This window comes from Odontesthes bonariensis, chromosome 7 (genome assembly GCF_027942865.1).
Source record: "Odontesthes bonariensis isolate fOdoBon6 chromosome 7, fOdoBon6.hap1, whole genome shotgun sequence".
Taxonomy (NCBI): domain Eukaryota; kingdom Metazoa; phylum Chordata; class Actinopteri; order Atheriniformes; family Atherinopsidae; genus Odontesthes; species Odontesthes bonariensis.
Window position 1 is genome coordinate 4111170 of NC_134512.1, and position 7605 is coordinate 4118774.

Below are 7605 nucleotides of genomic sequence, written 5' to 3' on the forward strand. Positions count from 1 at the left end.
TGTGGAACAACACATGAAAAGAGTCTGGATTTTCTTAAATCAAATCAAATAATATGTATTTGTATAGCACATTTCGGCCCAATCCCAATTCACCCCTTGGCCCTACCCCTTACCCCTTCCCCTCCGTTTTGCGCGTTCACGTGAAGGGGTAGTGTTGTCCCAATACTCTTCCAAAGCCCTTCCCCTTAAAGGATAAGACCGGTTTTTTGACATTGGGCCCTTGATTTCACATTATAACATGATGTTCTACTCACCCCTGCTTGTTGTTGAACATTTGGAGCTGTTCCGAAGATATTCGAGAGGCGTCTGGCTGCTCTCTTGAGATATTCGGCCATGAAACGGTTTCCTATGGGCAAGCTTATACAGGCACAAACTATGCTGTTTATAATTTATTAATTACTGTACACTAGCACTGATAACGTGGAGGTGCGTCGCTTACTTAAAAAAATCCGGGTTACTGTAATTTTGATTTTTTTGTCGTAAAGTGGGTGTTACTGACGTCCTCGTCGTGCTACTGCCACAGACAGCCCACAGACCTGCTGCCTATTTATTCATTCGGCTAAAATTCAAAATTAGTAACCCGGATTTTTTTAAGTAAGCGACGCACCTCCACGTTATCAGTGCTAGTGTAGAGTAATTAATAAATTATAAACAGCATAGTTTGTGCCTGTATAAGCTTGCCCATAGGAAACCGTTTCATGGCCGAATATCTCAAGAGAGCAGCCAGACGCCTCGCGAATATCTTCGGAACAGCTCCAAATGACCAACAACAAGCAGGGGTGAGTAGAACATCATGTTATAATGTGAAATCAAGGGCCCAATGTCAAAAAACCGGTCTTATCCTTTAACCCTACCCCTCCGTTGTAGCCCTTGAAACGGAGGGCTTCGGCCAGGCAGACTCCGTTTGAAGGGGTATGATATATTTCCCAGAGTACAACGCGACTACCAGGAGATCGTGAGTCTTTTTAAAAATGGCAGAAGCAAGAGCACCACACAAATGTAAGTTCTTCTATCTTTTTGCCATAATTTAACTGTTTTAATCGTTTTAGGTTGTGATAACTGGTGTATTGTGTGAGTTTAACATGGTGGCAATGTGTAGTTATTTTCTGTTATAAACGCACATGGGAAAAGTCGCTATTTTACATGGAGTAATCGGTCAATGCATGTGAAGGTGCTGCGAAAGAGTTGTTTTTTTAAATTGTAACATGAGTATTTACAAGCAATGTAGTTGGTTAACCATAGAGAAGTTCCTTTTGAGTGACATGAGCGTCATTTCGCTACCTATTATCACAAGTATTCATATACGTGACTGATTCACAGGGACTCAAGCACAAACAAAGAGCCTGATCAGGTTTAGCGCCGAAAACGAAGATTTGTTTCTAAAGTCATCCCCATCCCCAAAAAGAAGTAGGAAGTCCAATCCCATAATGGATTACCTGATACAGGAGAGCCTGAAGGAGCAGAAGCGCCACGAGCAGAAAACGGAGCGCTTTTTAGCTCGGTTTGAGCGCATGATAGACAAACTTTACGGTGAGTTGATGCGCCATGCACCTATTGTACACACAGCCACCACTACCGCATTCTGAAACACCTTTTTTAAATTTTTTACAATGGATGAAAGTACATGCTATAATGTCATGTCTTGTTCCCCCAGAACATCACTGAGCCCATGCAGCACCTCCGATGTGCCATGCACCTTCGCTGTTCCTGCTCCAGTCATCTCGTTCTCGATGATTGCACAGTTGCCCGTTTATATTCATACTGTTTATTGTCCATATTTGCAGCAGACACTTTACAGCAGACACTTTAAGCTGTTATTTCTGAAAACAAGCTGCCTTACCAGTCTGTAATTTGAGCCTAATAAAAGAAATTAAGGACAAAAGGTTTGTGAGCATGATTATCACATCAACATCATATTAACGACTGGAACGGATATTGGTATGAGGAGATTTATTATACAAGGGATAACAAAAAAATTGGGGTACATGTTGTGGTCCAATGGGCAATAATTTGTAGGACGACCCGTCTGCTGGAAAGAAAAACATGGAAAGATCAGGCTTTCATCCTCCCAAACCAACACATTGATAGCACACACAATGCAATGCATTTATTTAAGTTCTCATGTATGTAAAGAACAAGTTCCAATGTAATGAGATTAAATTTCCCAGTGGCATTTTCCTTGAATGTATTGGTGTGGACATTCACCTCTCTCAAGAGATGTCTCTTACAGCTATTTGTGTTTATCGCAAACCCACAGCTGGCCCAGAATTTTATGACCAATTGAAAGCTCTCCTTGCGGCATGTAATCATAAACGTGAAATACTCCTCTTTGGCGATTTCAACGTCAACTGGGAGAACAAACAAGACAGAAAAAAACTTAAACTTATAACTGACTATTTTAATCTCACACAGCTAATAAAGAAACCCACAAGAATCACATGCCGTACGCAGTCCACAATTGATCTTCTGTTCACCAATAAACCGGAAAGAATCACAAACACTCATAATTTATTAACAGGCCTCTCAGACCACAACGCTATTTTCTTCTCCAGGAAGCTTAACAAACTTCCTTCTCAGAACAAACACAGGCCTACTAACACTATGATCATTCCCAATAACCAACATGAAAACGTGGATAATGCGTTAAAAAATGTGGACTGGAGTGTCTTCTTGGCCTGTAAAGACGCGAGTACTAGCTGTGATTTATTCCTATCAAAAGTAAATGAGGTTGTGCTTTCTTTCTCCAGGAGGGGGCGCCCTGGAAGGAGGAATCCCAACTCTCTTCCTTGGCTTAACCCTGAATGTTTAAAACTAATAAAACAAGGGGATCAGCTACTCAAAAAATCAGTCGAGTCTGGGCTTAACACAGACAGACTGAACTTTACATGCGCGAGAAATAAAGTAACATCAGAATTACGTAAAGCCAAGGCAAATTTTTTTATTCAGATCATTGACAATGCCAGAGGAGGCGGTAAAAAAATATGGCAAAGTATTAATAAACTGACAGGGAAATGTCCTAAACAAGAAAACAAAGGTTTACAATTAACAATTGATAATCAGCTAGTAAGTGATCCTGCTGTCCTATGTCAAGAACTTAACTCGTTCTTTATTAAATCCATAGAGGACCTTGTCAAGCAATTCACACTCACTGGGGGCTCTGAGCTGTTGAGTGATCACACTGACAATGAAAATAATTTTTACATCCAACAAATTACAGAACAAGATATTATCAAGATCATAACTGCCTTGAACAACTCCAAAGCTAAAGATGTTTATGGTCTTGATACTAACTTTCTAAAATTACACAAAGAGGTGCTTGCACCCCCACTCACGCACCTCATCAACTTATCTATAGAAAATTCCACTGTTCCTAAGGCATGGAAATTGGCCTCTGTTATCCCTATATTTAAAGCAGGCGATAAAACTGATATGAACAATTATAGACCAATCAGCATTTTACCTGTCATTTAAAAAATGATTGAAAAATGGGTCTGTAAACAAATCATTGATTACCTCAGTAATAGTCGAACACCTCTGCACCCAATGCAGTTTGGGTTTCGTCCTCACCATTCTACTGAGACTGCACTGGCCATGTTCATGGAAAAGAACAAATGCCACCTAGATAAAAATGGTTGTGTTGGGGCCGTCTTCTTGGACTTAAAAAGAGCATTTGATACTGTTAACCATAAAGTATTATTATCAAAACTTATTCTTTTTAATTTTTCTGCTAAATCTATAACTTGGTTCCAGTCATACTTGTCAAATAGAGAACAATGTACGTCTGTGGATGGTTCTAGGTCCACCTTCATAAGTTGTCCAGTAGGGGTCCCCCAGGGGTCCATTCTGGGCCCCCTTTTATTTTCTCTTTACATTAATGATTTACCTGAATATTGTCCACATGTTGATGTCCAGCTTTATGCTGATGACACAGTCATTTTCACCAAAGCCAAAGACCCTGCAGAAGCAGCACGTGTACTTTCTACATCTCTTACACATATACAAACATGGCTAAACAGATCATGTCTCATATTGAATGCAAAAAAAACTGTCTGCATGTATCTGTCCAAGCAACCTTCCCGTCTTATGGCTCTGCCTGGTGTCACTTTAGGTACGGAAAAACTAGAAGTGGTCACGGATTTTAAATATCTAGGAGTCATTCTAGACTCCAATCTTTCTTTTAAAAAACATATAAAAATGATAACTAATAAAATTAAATTTCACCTTCATAATTTTAAGCACATTAGAGGTGCTATGTCAGATAGTGCTGCCCTGACATATTTACATGCAATGATTTTTTCTCACCTAAGTTATTGCATCACAAGCTGGACTATGGTGGGGTCTACCACACTCAAGCCAGTGGAGATTGTATTTAAAAAAGCACTCAAAATCTTAGATAAAAAACCTCTTTCTAACCACCATTGTAACATTTTAGATAAGTACAATCTACTGAGCTTTGACAATTTCTGTAAATTTTCTTACAGCTGCTTATTTTATAAAACTTTGCATGGCCTGGCGCCACCCTGTTTACAGGATTTTTTTAAATATCGTCAGACACGGGTTACCCGAGCAGTGGCTAACAAAGATGTGGAGGTTCCTTTTAGGAAAACCGCTTTTAGCCATAATGCACTATCTCTTAAAGGCAGTGCATTATGGAACTCAATACCATTGCACATAAGGGAATGTCCCTCTTTAGCCACCTTCAAGAGCCAGATTAAAACGTGGCTTCGAGCTCAACAAACATGTACACACCACTAGTTTGAACCCGCACACACGCACACACACACATCACTAATACATAGCCCTATTTTGGGGTCTCTTTGTTTCTATTAACATGCTTATTGCTTTTGTATTTGTACCATTTCTTTTGTTACTAACAGTGTTCTTGTTTGTAATGCTTGTCTTTTTAATTTCTTTGCTCCACCTAGCCTGTCTATTTGGACACCAGATGGAAATTAGCATTTGTGCTAAAATCTGGCACATTTACATGTATGTACACTATGTATATGTTCATTAATGTGCAATGTCCTGAAAAAGAAAAAAAAAAGAAAAAAAAAAAGAAAAACATGGAAAGATCAGGCTTTCATCCTCCCAAACCAACACATTGATAGCACACACAATGCAGTGCATTTATTTAAGTCATCAAATCTGAACCTGGTACAAAGAAAACCGCTTCAAAAACGCATGAGCTGCATGTTTATCCCAAACGGAACAAGGCGAGTAACAAAGGCTAAACGTTAGCTTATGCTTTCAGCTAGGTTAGCCATGTTAGGATATTACTCCAGTCAATAAATCAGCAAATCCAACGAGTCAAGCAAATTGTTTCTATATTACACGATATCACAAATGTACAGTTAGAAGCACTTTCAAACACACACACACACACACACACACACACACATTATCATATTCACACGCCGGCTCTGGAAGCTACCAGCTGCTCACTCACACACGTTATTTAAATTACTTTATCATTCTACATACCGTAACAAGATCCAGCAATGCTCCCACATGTCGAAGACGCCTTCACCTGATGGCACTCCGTCGATTCTACGCAGATATTTCTAAAAATATCCGAATAGCCCAGGACAGCGCGAACACCACAGCACCGGTCATGTTTGTTTACTTCTGGCTAAAGCTGTCGCTTTTGGTTACGTAACAACTGACGGTGCGGACTTATTACGTTCGTGAGTGTGAAGTGCTGTCCCAATTCGAAGGGGTGACATTCTTAGCCCTTCGCCTACCCCTACGTTTGAAGGGGCGAGGGGTAGGGGCGAGGCGTAGGCGTAGGCGAAGGGGTAGAAAATAGAATTGGGATTGGGCCTTCATGTACAAAACAATTCAAAGTGCTTTACATCAAATAAAAGCATTACAGCAGGGACTGGAAGAAGCATTAAAAATACATAAAAGAATATAAAGAGAAACAAATAAAATAATTTAAATGAATTTAAAAACAAGCAACAGTCCAGATAAATTAAAAGATATCGTGCAGATTTCATGCATAGACACATGAGAAAAGAATTGTTTTTAACCTGGATTTAAAAATGTCTACATTTGGTGAAAGTTTAATCTCTACTGGCAGTTTGTTCCACTTGTTTGCAGCATAACAGCTAAATGCTGCTTCTCCATGTTTAGTCTGGACTCTGGACTGGACCAGCTGACCTGAGTCCTTGGAGCTAAGAGCTCTGCTGGGTTTATATTCTCTGAACATATCACAGATGTATTTTGGGCCTAAACCGTTCTGGGATTTGTAAACCATCAGCAGGCTTTTAAAATCTATTCTGTGACTTACTGGAAGCCAGAGTAAAGATTTTAAAGCTGCTGTGATGTGTTCAGATCTCTTAGTCCGGGTTAAAACTCCAGTAGCAGCGTTCTAGAGCTAGAGCTGCAGATGTTTAATGCTCTTTTTGGGAAGTCCAGTTAAAAGAGCATTACAGTAATGGAGTCTACTGGAGATGAATGCATGGATGAGTTTCTCCTGGTCTTTTTGGGAGAGGAAACCTTTAATTCTGTTGATGTTTCTGAGATGGTAAAAAGCTGCCTTGGTGACAGCTTTGATGTGGCTGCTGAAAGTCAGATCTGAGTCTATCAACACTCCGATCCGAGGTTACCAACTTGGTCAGTGATTGTAGATAGATAAGCCCCTTTCACACTGCGACCCGCTATCTTAGCGGGTCCAAATTGCACCTTCGACCCGCGTCGAGCAATGTGAACGCTTGGCGTGTCAGGGTGACCCGTGTCGCCTGAAGCCGAGTTCAGGGGGCGTTGCCTAGTGGCAGAGCGTCACACGAAACACATAAAATGCTGGGCGTGTACAATGACGTAGGCACAAGCCATGCGTCGGAGGTAGGGTTAAATACACCTGTCTGCATCAATTTTTTCAAACAAACGATGGCGGGACACCTTGAGAACTCGTTTTTGCAATGCAGTTCATGGAGATGTTACTTTACGGTGCGTCTTGCTGCGTGGGAAACCGCGCTCTCCCATCTTTCTCGCCAGCCCTTCCAGCAGAGGTCCATCTTTCACCGTCCCCGAAATGTGGCGGAAAATAACGTCCTCTGTTCGGGGGCTGAGGAGCTCGCGGACCTCCTTGTCTCCCCAGTTGGCCATATTAAAAAATGTCTCCAACTTGATGTGGGCTAAAACAGAGTAAAACTTGTCCTCACCTGTCGCTGTTGTTCTGAATCAGCTGTCCATTCTGTCTTTTAAACTCCTCACGTCACGCCCACGTCCGACCCGCGTCGATTGTGTTCACATCAAACTCGGCTCGGCAAAAAGACTAGGGTCCGACGCGGGTCGAAAGGCGAGTCGAGTTGACGCGGCAGCCCGGGTCGGCAGTGTGAACACAACAGCGGACACGCTAAATTCGCGAATTAAACGCGGGTTATTCGGCAGTGTGAAAGGGGCTACTGATAGATGGATACTTTAAGGATCCAGTAGCTTATACAGTCAGTGCAACAGACAGACACAGAATACACAAATCACTGATTACAAATCAGAATACAAAATACAACACTAGTGCACCACAACACACAACCACACTCAACACAGCTTACTAAAATCACAGATCACAGTTCACATACACAAAACAAGGAATGAACAAAAATG

The 7605-nt window shown here is 41.2% G+C and overlaps 1 long non-coding RNA gene across 1 annotated transcript; it reads left to right on the plus strand.

Annotated features, from left to right (window-relative positions):
* The first annotated feature begins 892 nt into the window (after window positions 1–892).
* On the plus strand, window positions 893–1741 carry LOC142384585 (uncharacterized). Its single transcript, XR_012770077.1, has 3 exons — window positions 893–999; window positions 1321–1530; window positions 1655–1741. It is a non-coding gene; the product is annotated as an uncharacterized LOC142384585 (long non-coding RNA).
* The last annotated feature ends 5864 nt before the right edge of the window (window positions 1742–7605 follow it).